The sequence below is a fragment of the Mobula hypostoma genome, chromosome 9, assembly GCF_963921235.1.
Source record: "Mobula hypostoma chromosome 9, sMobHyp1.1, whole genome shotgun sequence".
Taxonomy (NCBI): Eukaryota; Metazoa; Chordata; class Chondrichthyes; order Myliobatiformes; family Myliobatidae; genus Mobula; species Mobula hypostoma.
The window spans coordinates 103,329,963-103,350,983 of NC_086105.1; the positions used below are offsets into that span (position 1 = coordinate 103,329,963).

Here is a 21,021-nt window from a genome sequence, read left to right on the forward strand (position 1 = left end):
ACTTTAAGGATTCTTTATCTTGTTATTTCATGTTCTCTTTATTGCTATTTATTTATATTTACATTTGCACAGTTTGTTGTCTTCTGGTTAATCTTATTGATCCTGTTATAGTTACTATTCTATAGATTTGCTGAGAATGCCTGCAGGAAAATGCATCTCAGGGTGGTATGTGGTGACATATGTACTCTGATGAAATTTACTTTGAACTTTTGTACTCTGAACATTGAATGTAGTACAGAGTACTTGAGGGATTTTCTTCTCCTTGTAAATGCTATTGGCTATAATTGCAATTATATTTTACCTGAGGAGTATCTCAAATCAGTAAATGACAGTGAAATGTGATTTGTTGTATTTAGACCTTAATCACCAATTGATCCAAATTCAGAATCACTGTCCGTTCGTAAGTCACTTTTCCTACACCAGAGATGTGGCTTTTAGAGTTAAAAGTACAGCACAGAAACAAGTCCTTGACCATCTAGTCCACGCCAAACCACTTAAACTTCCTACTCCTGACTTGTGCCAGGACCATAGCCATCCCTACCACTACCATCCTCATACCTACCCAAACTTCTCTTAAACATTGAAATCAAGCTTTCATGCACCACTTGTGCTGGCAGCTTTTTCCTTTTGATATCTAATTTTGATAGGATAATACACCTTGGGAATGGTGCCTAGCTATTTTTCCCATTCTTTACATGGGGTGAAGCAAAGATTTGAATAGCTTGACTGAGTGGTGTCCTCGTTGAGAATAATCTTGTCCATACCACCCACATTCTTAGCCTGGCCATATAGAATCCTGGCTTGTTTTTCTTCCTGTCTCATTCCCACAGGTGAGTTACCTGCCTTCTGAAAGGTGGCAATCAGTGGTTGCTCTTTACGTGTCATCTGGGGCTTAATTTGTGTTTTGCACTTAAATAGCTGCTGCCAGCATTTGACATTTAAAGTCATGTCAACATCTTGTTATTGGTATTTAGAAGGAATTTACTGATAATTTCGGCTCTATCAATGGCACAAACATTAACCAAGTAACAGCTGAAGTATTAAGATGATGAAAATATATTTATAGCTTACCATTTTAGAACATTATGCAGATAAAGAGAAAGAATGCTTTCTCACTTAGCATATTTTATTACCTCAGTACCCCAAATGCTCTGCTGGCAACTTTTAATTGTAGTTATTTCTAGTGGGGAAATGGGTAACCATGCTAGTTATCTTCCCTGACGAAACATATTGGAAGTGAAGATGCACATTGCATGGTTTACTCAAAGAATTTGAGTATTTTGCTGGCCACTGTCTCTATGCACTTAAGGGGGGTGTGACTTACTGCTGTGTTGGGGGGTGTGAGTTGTCTCTATCTTTTGTGGTTTTCTTTTAAAACATTTTTATACCTAGGTCTGGGTGACCTCACTGAGTAGAACTCCAACTGATGAAGGAAGATCCCTAGCCTAATATGACACAGTATGCCATTATAATGTATATGTGCTGCATTATATACATGGTCCTGTATGCTGAGATGCTGATATCATCGAAAATATTTCACCTTGTTGTTGGAAATTAGGAAGTTCCTGTATTTAGTTCTAACATTGCCTGGTGGTGAATATAATCTGAAGAGATTCCATTTTCCATAGAATTTTGACTTGGATAAGATGTAAATGTACCATGTGACTAAATAGCATCTGGTATAGATTTAGAATGATAAGATTTTTAAAATTTTTGCTTCTATTAGGGTTTTGTATGTTGGGAGAGGTGGAAATTTGCTATGGGAATTAATGAACTCAACAGATATTTTCACAAGTTTAGTGATATAAAATCCTGCGGGTCATACTGACCTCTGTGCCTGAGACCTTGTGATCCCAGGTTGCTGGCGGTCAACATTACCACTTAGATTGAAAGCTGGAAAGTGGTGGTTGAGCAGAGATCTCGCACAACAAAATGCAATGGCTGGAATTATTGTGACGTTGCATTCCGCGCACTCACACATGCGCACCTCTAACCAACAATGAACTCGTTTTCCAGTAGTATGAGAAGTTGGGGTGTACAGCTTCAGGTGCTTCGTGAGCTTTGACTGTCGTGACCAATTTTGCATATCGTTTCATTGCAGCATAAAAGTGTGTGTGGGGGTGGGGGGGGCAGTGTGGTGTTCACCCAACTGAGTCTGTGTTGGCCTGGTGAACAATCCCACTCCACTAATTTTAACTGCAATGTACGCGTGGGCAAGTGGCCAAGTGGTTAAGGCATTGGACTAGCGACCTGAAGGTCGTGAGTTCACGCCTCAGCCGAGGCAGCGTGTTGTGTCCTTGAGCAAGGCACTTAATCACACACTGCTCTGCGACGTCCTAATGCCCTTCCCTTGGACAACATTGGTGTCGTGGAGAGGGGAGACTTACAGCATGGGCAACTGCTGGTCTTCCATACAACCTTGCCCTACAACCTTGCCCAGGCCTGCGCCCTGGAGAGTGAAGACTTTCCAGGCGCAGATCCATGGTCTCGCAAGACTAGGATGCCTTTTCTTACATATTGTGTATATGCACACAATTTTGTTCAATCACCTCAATTGACCAATAATGTTTATATCAAACTAGTGCTTAAATAGGTTTTGGTGATGTTTAAATGCCCACATGTTTATTAGTTGTCTAAAAAAAAAATTGAAGTACTTCATAGAAATCTTTGTTTCATTTATCTTAAACATCAAGTTCAATTATTAAAAATCTTACCTGTATCGTATATTAGTATATCTATAACAGGATTGATCCTGTGACTGTGATTTAGTGTTGTTCAAAGGTACATGAGCTCTTGTACTACATTGTTTAGATGGTCAAATACAACTGCTTTCAATTGAGTTATGACCTGACCACCAAAGGCAAGAACCCATTTTCAAATTTCCATTATTTTTAGCTTTTAAAAATTGCTATGTCGTATATCTTTTGGCTTCGTGAAAATTCAGAACAAAGGAATCATCTGAATACAGTAGTGTGGCGACCCATTTTCTAGCACCCATGAACTGGCTCACGAAACAGCGCGCGCAGGCAGAGGGCTGGCCCCAAAAAGGGCGCCAGGCCATTTTCACTAGCAGGGGGAAAGTCCCACGCGTGGAAAGGGTCTGGGAATATGCATTCCCCACAGCAGTCCCGCCCCAAGGAGGGCGGGAACGGGAAGGCTTTAAAGCAGGCCGCTAAGTTTGAATAAATCCCTTTATCACAACTCCAACTCGCCGACCTCCGTGTGGTTATTCTAGAGCTGTGTGTAGCACACCGCTACAGTAGTATTTTTAATGCTAACCAGTTGCTGAGTCATCTTGTAACAATTGCACTGATGTGTGGTTGACGGGGGACTGTAGATCCTTGGCCTTAATCTTCCTCCACCTTTCACTAATTTCTCCATGATACCAGCTCTTGGTTTATCTTAGGATTGCACCACTACAAGTACACAAACACTAGTTAGTGTAGCACCAGGAAATTGGTAAGAAGATTTGAAGGGAAGAGCCATCATTTTGCCTCTCACTCTCTGCAAATTTTGCTTTGTGTTGTAAACCGGGATTCCACTTGCCGAGGATAGGAAGCAATTTGCTCAAATATTCAATTACCTCAGAGTATCATGCATCTGTTTCACAGCAACAATAAACACACAAATGTGCAATCGTCTGTGGTTAAATGTCAGTGTATGCTGAAACCCCCTTTCACCTGCATGAGAGAGCAGAGCATTTATCTTGAATATCTAGTGCAGGGGTCCCCAACCTTTTTCGTACTGCGGACCGGTTTCATATTGACAATATTCTTGCGGACCGGCCGACCAGAAGGGTAGGGTTGCCAACAAACAAGAGTAGCAGTCAAATAGGTTGGGTTTACCCTGAGAAAGACTACAATGACCATGAAGCCTTGCGTGGGCACCAGTGCGCATGCGTAATTTGCGCATGAGTGTACGTGCCGATTTTTTTTTCTCTACGAATTATTTTTGGCGATTCTGTTCGCGGGGGGTATTAATCACAAACGCAGTACGGGTGGTAAGTGGCTAATTCTGTACACTCAATTTTGTTTCTAAAAGGGTTTAATTAATTTAATATTAAACACAGTGCATATTTTCCTCACATGAATATAGCGATAAGTCAATCATCAGGGGAGCTTGAAGTAAGTGTTGAACGAACTTCCAGTAGAAGTGGTAGAGGCAGTTTCGGTATTATCATTTAAAGAAAAATTGGATAGGTATATAGACAGGAAAGAAATGGAGGGTTATGGGCTGAGTGCAGGTCGGTGGGACTAGGTGAGAGTAGCGTTCGGCGCAGAGTAGAAGGGCAGAGATCGCCTGTTTCCGAGCTGTAATTGTTATATGGTTATATAAGTCAATAGCATCATAACATTTTAAGTAACGTTTGGATATTAAACACAGCACATATTTTCCCTGTATGAACATATAAAATCATTGCAACACATCAATATCGTTGAATCAGTGGGAGCCCTGGGCTTGTTTTCCTGCAACAAGATGGTCCGATCGAGAGGTGATGGGAGACAGCGATACTCGAAGGGAATTCCTTATGTCCAGTCTATTCCGCAATTTAGTTTTCGTTGCATCCATTGCAGAGATATGTTGGAAATGGAAGCAATGTTTTCAGTGCTTTCGTGGCTATCTCAGGATATTTAGCCTTGACTTTGATCCAGAATGCCGGCAGAGATGTTATGTCAAATATGCTTTTCAGCCCGCCGTCATTTGCAAGCTTGAGTTGATCTCCTTCCCGCGCTGACATGGATGACGCGTGCGTAATGACCTCAGGTGCATTCAAACTCAACAGTGGGCGTGACAGGGAATGAGGAAAGGTGCAGCTGACACCTATCGCCAAATCATATCATTTCCTCGCAGCCCGGTAGCGCATGCTTTGCGGCCCGGCACCGGTCCACGGCCCGGTGGTTGGGGACTGCTGATCTAGTGTATGGATGAAGTAACACAACCCCTCTCAAAGATGCTGTCTGAATTAGTATTGTGAGTAGGATGTTGTAATATGGTGCATTCTTTGGTGCAGGTTACCTGGGTGACTTCCCACTTATGTATGAAATGGCATTTTGCCTATTTCCCACCCATTCCTTCTGAGGCTGGTTGTGTTGAAACAAAGGAATCTTGCTGGTAGGAACTGAAAGAATTCTCTGGTTTTCTGCAGTCCTTGTAGTCCAAGCCTTGTTCCAGTCATTGTCACTGTTATCAAAGCCAAGGTTTTGCTGCCTCCCTTTTGTGGCAGTTTCCAGATACCTGTCAGTGAGAACCCTTTCTGTGGTAGTTCACTGATCAAACTATTTGATGTTTGAGTTGGCAAGTACACTATTGCTGAACACTTTGGTGTTATGGTGCCTCTTTTGTCTACCAAAGACTGGGTCTTAGAATCGTCCCATTTTTCCCTTTCCCATTCCCATTCCAGCATGTCAGTCCATGGGCGCCTCCACTGCCATGATGAGGCCACTCTCAGGTTGGAGGAGCAACACTTTGTATTCCATCTGGGTAGCCTCCTACTTGATGGCACGAGCATCATTTTTTTTGAACTTCTGGTCATTGACCCTCTCCCCCCCCCCTTTCTTCACCATTCCCCATTCCTGTTTTCCCCCTCTCACCTTCTCCTTTTACCTGCCCCTCATCTCCCTCTGGTGCTCCTGCCTTCCCTTTCTTCCATGGTCTTCTGTCCTCTCCTGTCAGATTCTTCCTTCTCCAATCCTTCATCTCTTTCACCAATCAACTTCCCAGCTCTTTACTTCTCCCCTCCTTCTGTCACCTGCCACCTTGTACTATCTCCTTTCCTCCCCCCCTTCTTAGTATGCTTCCTTCCCCCTTCCTTTCCAGTTTGATTGAAAGTTCTCAGCTCGAAACGTTGACTGTTTACTCTTCCATAGATGCTGCTTGACCTGAGCTTCTGCAGCATTTTGTGTGCGTTGCCGTAGATTTCCAGCATCTGCAGATTTTCTTGTACTTGGAATAATCCTACTTCTGAAAGATGGCTTGTTTAGTAGTGTAATAACAGTGGGTCCAGGGCTGCTTTGTAGTGTCAGTGTTCTCACCCTATTAGTGAATGTATTGAGTCAGAATGTGCTTGTTTTTCTTGACTGCTTGGCTTTGAACTTAATTTGTTTTTGTTTTGATCTGACTAATCCAAATCTCCTCTTTGTCTGTGACTAATTTAACAGGAGATCAACTGGCAATAATTTAAAAAAAATACCCGGGATGGGTCTTGTTATTGTGAGCTATGTATGTAAAGTATTCAGAGTATACCTCCACATCCTGACTCAATCGATTCTCATCCTGTTAATGGATCTGAAATTCCCTCCCATGAGTTCACATAGAATTTGAGACTGGGTCACTCTGCTGAAGGTTTGGAAAGAGTTACCATTTGTTGAAGTGTTTATTGGGTCACCAGGAACTTCACAAAACTTAAATGCACATTAACAATAGCTTTGTTAATGGAGCTCCTAGATGACAATTAAATGATTAAGATTCCCATTATCTGCACTTGTGTGGTTTCCTGCAGCAGATATTTTCTGGATGATGTATTTTTACTCTTAGATGTAATCGAAGTGTTCATGTGCATAGGTTTCATTGTCACCCAACCGGTCTAAAAAATTTTCATCATTACACATTGCAATATATAAATTAAGGTCTATAGTTGCCTTAACATGTAATGTGAATGCCAGTAAAACAAGATATTTTCTCAGTGTTTTCGATTGGTTTGCATTCTGGTGTTGTTTTTTGATCAACGCACTTTTATGTAGCCATTTGCAACATTCGGCTGCCGCATGTTAGAGCACAAGTAATTGTATAATCGTAATTGTTGTGTAGCAAATCATTTCTGCAATGTTCAGGTATTTCAGATTACACTATGCATCTCTAGCCGATTTCTTTGTAGAAAATTGACACCCATGAAGGATATTTCTGTCAGTTGGAAAAAAAATCTTCTGTTGGAGCTCAATGGGTTGAACAGTCTGTCTGTTTCGGTGGTTTGAAAGGAATTGTTGATGTTTCAGAAAACACCTAATCTGGTCAGTATGAAGAGAAGGAGTGGTAAAACAGGTTTGATTTTATTATTTTCTTTTTTGCCCCTTTCTTTCCCCCTGTTTGATTTTATTATTTTCTTTTTTGCCCCTTTCTTTCCCCCTCCTTGTTCCATCCACCCACTACACACACAGTGCCCCCACAGGCTTCTTTCTTCCCACCCCTCAGCTACCATTGAACTCAACCTTAATGGTTCAAGTTTCTTATTAGATACGACTCCTGGTAACTTTTTCTGCTTATCACTCCCCTGTAGTTGTCTCAACTTCCGCCACACTTTCTCCACCCGCCCCCAAGGCTCTTAGCTTCTCTTTTGTTAGCTTCCATTTCCATCCCTCTACCACTGTCTCTGAACCTCACCCTGTCTCTTCTCCCCTGTTCTAGCTGGAGTTACCTTGTCATATTTCACCCCTCAGTCCAGCCACATACCCACACTGTTTTGAAGATGCATTGGAGTCTGAATGTGATCTTTATTAATGCTGAACCTTGAGTAGAAGCATTTTTGAAAAAAGTTTGAGGAATGGAATTGTTGCATTTTTTTTTACTTTTTAGGCACCCTAGCTTTAACCACCAAGTTAATTCTTTGTGCTGAACTTTCAATGTGAGGAGCACCGGGAACACATTTGACCCTGACAGCCAGTGAATTCTGTTGGAGGAAGCACACCTCAGAGGTGCCAACACATTCTGCACTTGTCTGCTTGACTGCCGCCAGTGCTCGTTATGCGAACAAAAACACTCTTGCAATCTGTGCATTGGCTAATCAATATGCCAAGTTATTGAACTGCTGGAACCATGGTTTACTGGGAAATGTACATTTGGGTCTGTTGAGGGCAGCTTCATAGTCCTTCTGTGAGTAAATCATCTTTGCAATGTGTGTTAGAGTTCATGAGTATTACTCAATAGCTCCAATATGAGGAACTTTGTTGTTCTATCACTGTAAACATATTTGGCAATACCAGTATTGATATTTATTTATAATCAGTGAACATGCAGAACAATTCCAAATTAACACATCTAAATCAATCATTTCAGTAATAGAAAATGATGAGCACATTCTTCACATCTGTTTATTTTGTACAGTGCAAAATAACTCTTGACCTCTTCCTGCATTTTTATTTGGGTGAAAACTTCCTGTTTACAGACTGTGTCCAGTTTCATAATCGGAGAAGTGTGGTGCCGGATCTTTGGCCCGGGGTTAATATTTCAGGCTTGGCATTGGGGGCAGGATTTGCAACCCTTCCTGGCAGCCATTGCAATTGGGCATTGGAGCACTGGCTCCAAATTCTGGAGCAGACTTTCATTAGATACCTCCTACAAGTTCTTGCCATTGTATGTGAGCAGCCATCCCAAACTCTGTCATTGTTAGTGACAGTAAAGTGCCTCATCGACATGTAACTGCTTGCACTATTTCACATTATTGTCCTTGAGAAAATAGTGAAGGGTATAGGGGGAATAACTAGGAAGCATTAATCAAAACCAGAAAGCATTTATCAATTACCATGTCAAGATAGTGATTGGGTTCATTGTTGACTTCACTGCCCTGGGAGCAGTGAGAGTTTCTAAGGGGGCAATAAAAGGGACAGCGGGGGTGCACTTGGTAGCAAGGGGGCAACTGTGCAAGTACAGGCTTAATACAAGAAATGAATTACTTTGAATCGATTAAACCTTGTATCATTTTTTAATACATGCATTACTAAATGACAATAAAAGAGGTCTGTGTCCTCATAATCTAATCTAATCTAACCTGTGTGCAATGTTTTCAGTCAACACTGGGGTGTGGCGGGAATTTTTTCTTTGGAGAGACTGGGCTCGCTCAAGCCATGCTAACAACGTGATGACTTTAGTGGTGTCACAGTGTGACAAATCTGTTGGCCAAAGTTGCTTGCGGCAACAAAAGCATGATTTGTTGGTATTACTGTATTCAGGGAAGTTGTTGAGGTTATGAACTGGTGCAGGGACAGGAGGGAGAGACATGGTAAGAGATTAAACATGGGGAAGTGCTGTAGTCATATACTGAAGGTTTTATTTCTTGTTAAAGGGGTTGTCAGAGAGGAATGGGATTGTGACAAGGGTTGAATGGTTATGGGCTCTGGAATGAGAGGCTGTGATGCAACATTTGCTTCAAACAACATTTCATTGCTTATTGCTAAATCTGGAAAGCACCCATACAATTGGAGAGGAACTGATCCTGCCTGCAGCAAAGGAGGTTCTGAGTATGGATTTTGCACAAGTCACCAGACCAAATAACTAAAACAATTACAACAGGAATTCTGCAGATTCTGGAAATTCAAGCAACACATATCAAAGTTGCTGCCTGGCCTGCTGCATTCACCAGCAACTTTGATGTGTGTTGCGTTAACTAAAACAATTTTTGCTCAGCAGCAACTCTATTCAAAAACGAATAGATGAAATGTCTGAGAATGTGGAAGACACATTGTGCGACAGTATGCCTCCTTGTTACCATCTGAAATTCTGCCAATAATAGTTGTCATTAGCAAATTTATACATGGCATTTGAGCTGTGCCTAGTCACATAGTTGTGGACAGTGGGTTAAGCATGCATCCTTGAGGTGCACCAGCATTGATTGTCAGCGAGGAGGAAATACTATTTCTGATCCTCATTGACGGTGGTCTACCAGTGAGGAAGTCAAGGATCCAGTTGCAGAGGGAGGTATGGAGGCCAAGGTTTTGAAGCTTGTTGATTAGAACTTGAGGGTATGATTGTTTTGAACATTTAGCTGTAAACAATAAAGAGCAGCATGACGTAGGTGTTGCTCTTGTTCAGATGATCCAATGCTGAGTGGAGAGTCAGTGGGATTGCATCTACTGTAGACCTATTGTGATGATAGGCAAACTTCTGTGGATCCAGATCGTTGCTTGGGCAGGAGTTGATTCTGGCTATGACCAACCTCTCAAAGCACTTCAGCACAATAGATGCTAGTGCATATGGATGATAGCCATTGAGGCTACTCATCCAGTTCTTCTTGGGCACTGGTATGATGGATGCCGGATGCCTTTTTGAACCAGGTGGGAGCCTCCAATGGTAGCAGTGAGATTTTGAAGATGTCCTTGAACACTCCTGCCAGTTGGTTGATAGTGTTTCAGTGCCCTACATGCTACACTATTAGGGGCTGCCACTTCTATTGAGGGTTCACCTTCCTGTAAAATGCTCTGATGTTAGCATCTGAGACAGGGTCACCATATGCTGCAGGGATTCACACAGGTGTAGTTTTATTTTCCATTTCAGAGTGCCTAATGGCATTTAGGAATGAAGCATCTTGGCCATTCTGATGTTAGGTTTTGACTTGTAGGAAGTAATGGCCTGCATACCCTGCCAGAACTGAAGATTCCATCTCAAACTTCAGTTGGAATATTTTTTTTCACTCTTATAAAGGCCTTCCATAGGTCATACCTGGACTTGCTGTATAGTTCTGGATTGCCGGTCTTGAGTGCCACAGATCTAGCCCTCAGCAGGCTACAATTTTGGTTAATCCGTGCCTTTAGGTTTGTGTATGTCTGATATATTTGTACGGGGTCTTTCTTTTGTATGTTAAATTTTAAATGACTTCTTTGTTATGTTATAATCGGGAATGCTTGTTTGTTATATTAAACAATGAGAAAGCTTTGCGCTAGCAGCTTGCTGTGGGTTAAGGGGTGATAAGAGGATGTTACGAACCAATTGGGATAGTTGTTATGACTTTGGTGTATCTGGAAGATTTGTATGCGCGGGGTTTTGAGGGAGAAGGCGGGAGAGAGAGAGAGACAGAGGATGGACAATGTGCTGTGATGTCTGCTAATGGGGTCGGACCCCGAGGAGGGCGTTCGGCAAGGAGACGGACTCGTGTGCAGTGTCTGGTCGACCACTGTTGTTGGTCCCAGGCGACCGGTCGAGGTGGTCCGAGGGGTCGCAGGGTGAAGAAGGTAGTTCTTGAGCTCCAACTGTTTTGTGCACAAAGAGATTGAACTTTGATAAGTGTGGCACCTTTTTATATTTTATTCTCTATTAATTATATAGTTCCAGTAATAGCTATAAACTGTAAATCATTTAATTGTATCTGGTGTATTGTCTGTTATTTGGGCGGGGTGGGGTACATCACACAGCATCCACACAAACTAATTACCCAGTTTGGCAGGACCAAGGGTGGTTTCCCTAGACGACAGCGAGCCGAGCGACCCTGAGGGTGGCCAGGGGGGCTACGTATTCTTGAAATGACGCATTCATCCACACAGGGCTCGATGAAGTCAGAGACCACTGTAATATTTGAAGATGAATCCCTGAATATTGTCTAATCCACTAACTCAAAGCAGTCTTGTAGGTGCTCCTTTGCCTCCCTTGATGTCTTTAGATCAATGAGCACAATGTGGAGATCAACCAAGTACAGTGCCCACACCAAGATGAAACTGTACCAGAGCTATGTGCGGTCCACACACTTTTACAGATCAGAATGCTGGCGCATGACAGAGAATGACCTTGCCGAGCTGTTGTGATTCCACACCGTGAGCCTTCAGAAGATCCTTCGTATTTTCTGGCCAAGAAAGATCTCCAACCATGCTCTTACTCCTTCAGTGTCGTCAAGAGGACACAGCCACAATCATCATGAGGAAATGTTGGAGATGGATTGGGCACATGATGAGAAGAGATGCCAACTCCATCATTGGACGCCTGTCGAGCAGAGGAGAAACAGGAGACCAAAGAGAACTTGGCACCGTACTGTAGAGGCAGAAATGAGGATGCTGAATCACACCTGGGGCACAATTGAGAACATAGCCAAGGGCAGACAGAGATGGAGATTTTGTATTGTGGCTTGTGCGTGGCCATGGTGTTTCCATGTAACTGCAGGTTTGTTGGGTAGTTGGGAATAAATGCAAAGAATGCCCCTGCTGTTTCAAGCATGTCGCTGGGTATTGTAAACCGACATGAGATGTGCAGTACTTGGTCCTGTTTCAAAGTGGCAGCTTCTGTTCGTTGACTGGGCAGAGGTGGCTACCATTGAGGCAAGGTTGGCTCTGCCTGTGTAACGTTGCAGGACGGACTTCTGGCATCAGTATGAAGCAGCCTTTGGTGGACTTGCCTGATTCCTATCATGGGAGTGACACTCATCTTGGATCCTCTGCTGAGTTTTTCACTCTGCCAATATTACAGTGGACTATATAGTAAAACAGTGTGCAAAAGTCTTGGGCACTTGTAAATATAGCTAGGGTGCCTAAGACTTGCACAGTATTGTATTTGTCAATGTGGAGCAGAGAGCAAGTTTGTTAATCCGGCGGAAGCAAAGGATGTTGGGACTGGTGGGTGGAGTGCTGCAGGAGGGGTATAGGACAGGTGGCAGCGAAGGAGTGCCAGGGTAGGGTGTGGGTGCGTGTAGACACACCCAGCTCTGAGACACTAGGCAAGGTCATTTGATTCCAAACAATTGGTTTATTGAATGTCTCTATGGTGCTTCCCACTCCTTCCCCTCTCTTTTCCCCCTTTCCCAGCTATGATTCCCCTCTCCTTTTCCGTTCCAACTCTCGGTCTACAATAGACATCCATATCAGAGTCAGGTTTATCATCACTCACGGATGTCATGAAATTTGTTTTGTGGTAGCAGTACAGTGCAGTACATAAATTACTACAGTACTGTGCAAAGGTCCGAGGTACCCTAAGCTATATATACGTACCTAAGACTTTTGTACAGTACTGTATGTATAATTTTTATATAGGGTTCATTTTGGTTGATTGCTGCAACAAAATTTGTAGAACTTGACACAATCTCAAACGAGACAGGAATATTACAAGACAGTTATACTGATCTAGTGAAGATAAATTGAAATTTATCCTAACTATTGTTATGAGTTTCTCCTACTTAATAACAAACCCCTTGCAGTGGGGAACACAGCAATAAAAATTTGAAGCAATGATTGATTGTTGTTTTGCAGAGTCACCTTAACTTGGGATAACTATGCTAAGGTTTAAATTTGACAGGGTTAAGAAAATAAAATGAAACTTGAGTCTGTCATTGAATTGAAAAGCAGTCATAGATTGTAATTGTGGCAATGTGCACTCAAATGCTAAGGTATAGGTTATCGTGTTTAATTGTTGATGACCAGATTCTGAGGTGATATAAATCTAACCTTGGAATTAACTAAAATTTGCCTGATGGAATGGAATTGGCAAATAAATATGAGCAGGATTTTTAAAGTGAACTTTTCCTGACTAATGCAGATAAAATAACATTTATAATTTTGGTAGGCAAATAGTACAATTCAATGCATCTGCTTGTTCTCCTTCAGGCCTGCAGGATGTTGTCACTGATTGATCTTTGGCATGTGCAGTTTTGGTTGATCTGTCAAGGTGGTATTTGCAGACATGAGCACTCAACAGGCTTCAAGAAACTAAACTTCCTATACTAATAAATTCTGTCTCCACTGTTCCTATTATTAATGTATAACTTGCAGCTGCAAAGACATCCCAGACTGGTAATGCACTTCGTACACTCCTGCAGTTCCTCTTTGGTTTTTCATCTATACGGTTGTACACTCAATGGCCACTTTCATGTGGCAGCAATTCAGTGTATAAAAGCATGTAGACACGGTCAAGAGGTTCATTTGTTCAGACCAGACATCAGAATAGGGAAGAAGCGACAGTACTGTGGAATGATAGTTGGTGCCAGATGGTGTGGTCTGAATATCGCACGAACTGCTTATCTCCTGGGATCTTTGCACACGACAGTTGCTAGAGTTTGCAGAGAATAGTGCAAAAGGCAAAGAAAAATCCAGTGAGCACCAGTTCGGTGGGTGAGAATGCCTCATTAGTGAGAGAGGTCAGAGGACAATGGCCTGGCTGGCTCAAGCTGACAGGAAGGTTGACTGTAACTCAAATAGCCATGTGTTACAACAGCGATGGGCGGCTGAGTATCTCCAAATGCACAATGTGGCAAACCTTGAAGCGAAAAGGGCTACAGACAGACCACAAACACGCACTCAGTGGCCACTTGTTATTTGGTGCAGGGTGTACCTAATAAAGTGGCCACTGAGTGTACTTTCTGTGCAGAGCCTCCAAAGAGGTGTTTTGCAAAGTGTGAGTGGTTTTACCACTATCTTTCCCTGGGGAGCAATTAAGCCGTGATCAAACATCACTGCTAGTCTATATCCTGTCCCCTTAGTAGTTCCCATGTAGTTCCCATGTAGTCCCTGTGGATTAATTCTTGAAGAGTTTCAGTCCAATGTGCCACTTGTTTCTACCCCCCCCCACATAATATACAAAAACTTGAGAACATGCAGCAACGGTCATGGGTCAGCTTCTATCCCATTGTTATAAGATTCTTGACCAGACCTTTTGTATGTTAATAAGCTCTTGACCTCATGATCTACCTCGCTATGGCCTTTGTGTGTCAATGCCTACCTGCACTCCACTTTCTCTGTAACTGTGGTACTTTGTTCTCAATTCTGTTACTGTATTGCCTTTCCCTTGTGTGACCTCAGTGTACTTGTATTTTGAAATGATCTGTATGGATGGCATGCAGAGAAAGTTTTTTTTTGCTGTAACTTGATGCATGTAGTAATAAATAAACCAATTCTGAATTCCAGCAGGACTAATCCTAAGTCTGTCAAAGGTTATGTTGAAAAGGCAGGAGAATGGGGTTGAGAGGGGACAATGAAACAACCATGATAAATGGCAAAGCAGACTTGTTGGGCCGAATGCCCTGTTTCTACTCCTATGTCTAATGATGTTAATTACTGTAAAATTTCCAGCATTGTGAAATCTGGTTGTTGAGGTGCTTTTGAAATATCTCATTTTCCATTCCCAGTCTCTGGCTTGGGAGATGTGAGTATACATTCTGTTGCTGATGAACTGGATGCTGGCTAGTGATCTAAGAATGTTTCAACTCCTACTTTCCTTAGAATGAACACTTGTGCAAATCTTGGACTAAGAACTCACTCTACTCCCATACAATCACACACACACAGACACCACCGCCACCCTACAGCAAAACAAATGCGACAAAATGCTTTTACTTTTACTATTAAACAATCTCCTTGTTTTTTTTTAAACATCTGTTGATATTGATGAGAGTATTAGTGTTTCAGAGACTATTACCTGGCCATTGTCTGCACCAATCCAGCACACTGTATCTGGGGTTTTTATATAAAAAAAACTTTGCTGACATTTGAAGGACTTTCAACTGATATTTTACAGCCAACCTATTCTACAAATATTAACATTATTGTGCCTGAAGTCTTGTGCTATTTACTCTTGGGGTCATTTTAGTTACCTATTGGGTGGTGTATTCTGGGCCAATTAGTTTTTATTTGGTTTTGACTGTGGGTGAGTTGCTGGGGCCCAGTGTTTTCCTCTTTATTTCGCAGGTGAGTTTTCAATTTGATGTTTATTCCTGGGGTGCAGGGCCACAATATAATTTTCTGGTTTGGAATCACTTTATGAAACAATTCTGATTCTTGACAATATTGCAATCTTTCTGCTGCAATGAAGATAACCAACTTTGCCATCTTATTGCTCAGACTTTGTTATGGTTGAAATACATTGTACTGTAAAAAGAAACATTAACTTTCTGAAATTGATGTTCATAACAAAATTCATCTGAAGCATTTATCAATAGGCATTATGAAATTATTCTGGTTACTGAAAATGGACTGACTGTTCAATCCATTTTCTGCTTCATCAATTTTTGTAAAATTCTGTGATATTAACTTGAAATTCCTGATTTGTGTTATTTGATCCTGTACACCACAAGAAAAATTGAAAATGTTTGCATTTTGTTGTTTGCAAGATCTGACACAAGCTGTTAGTGTCTCTACAATTTTTACTTAATGATGGTTGATCATTCAGCTGTTGTACTTTTACACCAATTTTGTTGCAAAGAAAAATTTAATTGTGAGTGATAAAGTGCCCCTTGCACTACAGCTTGTTTTGTACATACTGGTATCTGTACTGCATCTTTAAAATTAGTGAAAGGCTCCCTTTAATTTTCTCCCTCTGCTCAGTCTGGATGAAAGTGGGCTTGTATCAAAACCTTCAGGCGATCTGTCTCATTAAGCGTTTTTGTCTATGCAGCATATTCCATTGCCCTTTTCCAGTCTCTGTGCATATTGGTCATTGTAACTGGCTTTTGGATCAGATGCCAAATCCCTATAATGTTGTCTTCAGGCAGACAAAGAACTAGTCATGAGTTTGTTGGAGTGCATTAGAATTGAGTTATTGGCAAAAGCTCAGGGAATGGCAGGAACAAGTGACGGCGAGTATTGGCACTGTTTCCACACAATATGTCTGTTTGAGTTTAATGATTAGGAAGTATTAATTGTGATTTTTTTTTAAAGTTCACCCATGAAGTCACCTGTTTGTCCTCTTTTGACCATTGTCAAGCCGGATAAGGGAAACACTGCTGTATTTGGGGCAGAGACTGGGTTCTGTGAAACAGCAGCCTTCCTCTGGCCTTGAGGATATTGCACTTCTTCAAAGTCCTGGCATGAAATCTTTGAAATATGCAATTGCCGATGAGTATGCCTGGTTTGGGGCATTGGACTTGAATATTTACATCCGATTGCTGCAAACTGCTGAAAGTGGCAGTATTTCATGCAGCTTTGGAGGGAAATGTGTGCCACAAAATGTGATTCCAAAATGCATTTGTTCAACCCTATCTCATATTGTTAATTGCCATTTAGAACCTAACCCTCTGGTTGCTCTTTTTGGCACCTTGGGTGAAGTAGATATGCACTTGAGTCCGACTAAATTGCTGAACATTATCTTTTGTCCCTCTCTTGGCTAGGCGGTTGGTTCTTAGGTGGAAAGATGCTGCCCCACCCTCTCACGCTCAATGGCTTAGTGGTATTATGGCCTGTTTAGACATTAAAGATTAATTATTCACTTCTTAATTGAGACATAAGGTTCCTAAGGTGTGGGGACCTTTCCTTGAATATTTTCATAACTCTTCTTTAGGGTAAGTTTATCCTTTTGTATGCTACAATCCCTTACTTTCAGCTTTTGTAGGTTATACGGTTTTTGTTGTGAATTACATTATACTTCTGGTAGTCGGCATTATACTTTCTTTCTTCCTATATATATTTACAGTTCTCTAGGGTTGAATGCTCCGATTATTTTTTTCTCTCTCTTTACACACAGAAATGGTTGGCCTGGTTTTTTTTCAGTGGGAGATTGGGGTGGATACTAATTTTACATAATTCTTTTTTGTGTGCTTTTTTTTTATTATGAATTATATATTGGATTTGTTTGTTTTGAACTGTATATATCTCCATTTTGTTGGGTTTTTGTTGTGTAGTTTTACTGTAGAAACGCATAAAAATTAATTAAACAAAATGCATTTGTTTGTGTTGATTCCATTTCAAAGTAGTCTAGTGTGGTGTGAGGATGCTTTATTAGTGAAGAGTTTGGTGGGTACAGTGTTATCACGACTGAATAACACACAAAAATTCTGAAGGCTGTTTGGTGTGAAGCACTGATGTTATGTCAATACCAAGACTTGAACTTCATGTTTTAGTGAACAGCAGGAAGTTCTGGTGCTGGTTAATGAGGCTGCAACTACCTGTGGACATTTCCTGTTTGTTATCTTGTGCTGTTTTGCTGCACTTGTTCTAAATGTTGCCCAAAGCAAGTTGGTAAAACTGAAATGTGTATCATGAAGATGCAGCATTGGAAACAGGCCCATGGCCCACCAGTGCTGCCGGCCATCAGTCAGGCAGTTGCACTAATCCTAACTGCACATCCTTGCCAATTCTCCACAGATTCAACTATTTATTCACACACAAGGCAATTTATAATGGGGTATGGAGGGGGCGGTGGAGGAGAACCAGAACACCTGTGCAAGAGCCACGCAGTTACAGGGAGAATGTGCAGACTCCACATAGAAAGCACCACAGGTCAGTGTTCAATACCACCTCGGGCACTGAGGTAGTGTGCCACCAAAAGATTGTGAGCGCAAAACATAGAGGTGGTGGGGGTGGTGGTGTCCTTTGCACCAGAGTACTTCAATGAAGTTTGTTCTTCACGTCCTTCATTTGATTTTGTTTTTTTGTGATCTCAGGCTCAGATCGTATGGGTAACACTAGCCAAATGAGAGCGGTAATTTAGAATGCTCAATAAATATCAACATAGCTAGTGACACTTGTGTTTCATAAATAATGAAAGAAGGGCTTTCATTAGGAGGCCCTTTTACTGTGATGTTCAGAAACCAATTTTCCCATGCGAAGCAGTGAGGACTGCTTTCAGTGAGACGTTCTGGCCAAGGAGCAGGAGGCTGAGTGAGGATTCCTGGCATCCCAGTAGACTGCAGGGTGCCATGGGCTGCCTACTCATGGTGGACAGTGTGAGTTAACCTGTTGTGCCATGCTTTGGAGGGACTCTTCCCTTGACCAGTAGTTGTATAGACTGGAGTATTCCTTGTTGTGAGGCAATCATCTCAATAAATGGCTTAGTTTTCAAACGATTGCACATCTGCATGTTATTACAAGCAGACATTTCCAATCTTTATCACACATTGCCTTCCAGGTTTAGCAGCTGTCTGTACTTGTAGCAGTAAAACCTATTAGTTTTCTGACTGGCATCCGGCAGAGCTGGAACTACTACAACTGACCCTTGCCCAAGCTGCAGTGAGCATCATGCATGTTAATGACTTGTTTTTTAACCTGGCAGCAACAATTTTTATGGTTTAATTCTGTAGTAGTCTTCATCTGCATTTGAGGCAACTTAGCAAACACAAATTTGCCTGTCGACTCTGATCCTTAATGCCCACACATAGTTAAAATGTAGACTCTAGAAATTGTGGTGCCAGATAGTATATTAGATGAGATTGTCTCTCAGTGTTTGGCAGCGTAGGTGTTGAGATTTTTCAGCGGCAAACGGCAGGCCACTCTGTGCTTCCCAGCCTTTGTCACCAGTGTTACAGTGAGTGGACGGTGAAGGAGAACATAATCACCACACCCTTGCCTGAATAATTCACTTGACAGGAATGCCCATGAAGAACCCCCCCCCCCAAAAAATTGCTAGCCATTCAACATAGGGGAGCACAGTTAACAGAGGCAATGCCACACGGTTGCAAAATGTATATTCAATCCTGACTGCGGCACTGTCCTTGTGGAGCTCACCTGTTCTTCCTTCCTGTGACCGCACACACTACCTGCGCACACCCCCTTCTCTCTTCTTCTCTCCCCCACCCCCCTCAATCCAGTTTCCACTGATGTCCAAGGGACATACAGGCTGGTTGCTTGTTGACTTGAAATTTCCCCTAGTATGCAGATTAGTGGTAGAATCTGGGGGTGGGTGGGGGTGGGTGGGGGTGTGTGGAGGAGGAGATGAGAGCATAGTTGGAGGAATTTTTTTTTAAAATGTAGGTTTAAAGAAAATGGGTGGTTCGCATGGACTCTTTTGACAAGAAGTGATGTACCTTGCTCTTCAATGACTTACTGTACTTGCTACAAATCAAAAAGCCAACACAAAATTCATGAAGTATGCCATAATCACATTGCATTATAAATCACCTCTGTGCATCCCTTAGTATAGATTAAATTCTGTCCCCGTACTCCAACATGGTGTCAAAAGCCAATAACTGCATTGGTGGCTGTGGACAAATGAAGGCAGCTTCAGATGGCCCTGAGCTTCCCCGAAGAGCTACATTTGGGTGGAGCAAGTCACTGATAATATCGGGGGCCCTGCTGAAGTGTGTAGCTAGTAAAGGCAGCAGTCAGCATTGCAGCGATCATCTAAATTATCATGTAACATGTTTCAGTGAGGTTGTTGCAGACAGTAGAGTAGCCACCTTTCGACGCCAGTGAGCCAGGTTCAAACACTGGCACTGTCTTTGTGGAATTTACACCTATCTAGTATTATGTTTATTCCACTCCCCCCCCCCCCATCCAGTACCAGAGATTAGCAGGTTACTAGAATAATTGGTCACAGTAAATTGCCCTTGTAGTGCAACTGTTTGGAAGATTCTTGGGGGAGTTGATCTAAATAGGTGAGGGGAGGAATTGGTAGGTGAATAAGATTTCTCTGTGAAAAGGCATAGATTCAATGGGCCAAATTGCCTCTCTATATACGATTTGGAAATGTCCAGTGAGATTCTTAATTGTTTTGCTGAGATGTTAGGGAGTGACGTGGCTCTAATTGTCTGGAATGAAAATGGTTATTGCAATTGAGAAATAAATGGGTGGATGATGGGCTAAAGTGTTTTTCAAGGTGATGAGGGAAATATGATTTAGTGAGTGAGCACCCCACAATATCTTGGTGCTTACTTTGCCAAACATTGTGAGACTTTGGAGCAGAAGCCTCCCTTTGCATAGTCACAGTCTGCACTAATACATTGAAAGATGTCACAAAGTCTTTGGCGACACTAGTTTGCAATATTACAGTGCTAGTCTTACCAGTGTTAACCGCCATGAATCTGATCCTCATAGCTCAGTTACGACTGGTCTTAATTCCAGTGGAAAATTCAGAAACTGAACACGATTGGCAGGAAGAAGCAGATTGGTTCTACACCTTGACACTGTCAAGGTCTGTTTGACAGTATGGTAAGCAAGTGTAGCTAAGTTGTTTCAGTGTTTTGGGTGTAACTAATTTATTACAATGGGCCCCACTGTCTCTGATTAAGAAGTAAGAAATCAGTTGGTCCACGTATCACTCCTGATAATCTTCCAATGTTATCATAACGCCCTTCTCTCCACCCACCCACAACACGGCCTTCATGGATTTTGTGGTATCTGATTTGGCAATATGATTCTTTGTCAGTTGATACTTCTGCTCCTGCTGTCAGTTTGCCCATGTTGCATGACGATATAGTACTCCTGGTGCCTACAGTCCCCTGGCATTAAATTAGGAAGAGAAACAAAAATAAAAATGATGTTCTTTGTGCATTGTTGCTTTAAGTAATTTTCATACCACCCCAGAATAGCTTCAGAATTTCACTGACCCCCCAGTACTTTCTATCCACCTCTAAACATGTTGCTGGGACGTTCTCAGCAGCCAGATCACAACTCCCTGCATCTGGGAATGATC

General features: G+C 42.0%; 1 protein-coding gene across 4 annotated transcripts in view; it reads left to right on the top strand.

The window, feature by feature from the left end:
* The window catches only part of rhbdf1a (rhomboid 5 homolog 1a (Drosophila)), a 387,291-nt gene that overhangs the window by 15,043 nt on the left and 351,227 nt on the right, over positions 1 to 21,021 (top strand). Inside the window, exon 1 of one of the 4 annotated variants that reach the window (XM_063058801.1) lies at positions 15,338 to 15,365. The exons of the other annotated variants lie outside the window; for them this stretch is intronic. The gene's annotated coding sequence lies outside the window, so the exon portion shown is untranslated. Of the gene's footprint in view, positions 1 to 15,337; positions 15,366 to 21,021 lie in introns of those variants that run through there. 4 annotated transcript variants of the gene reach the window in all.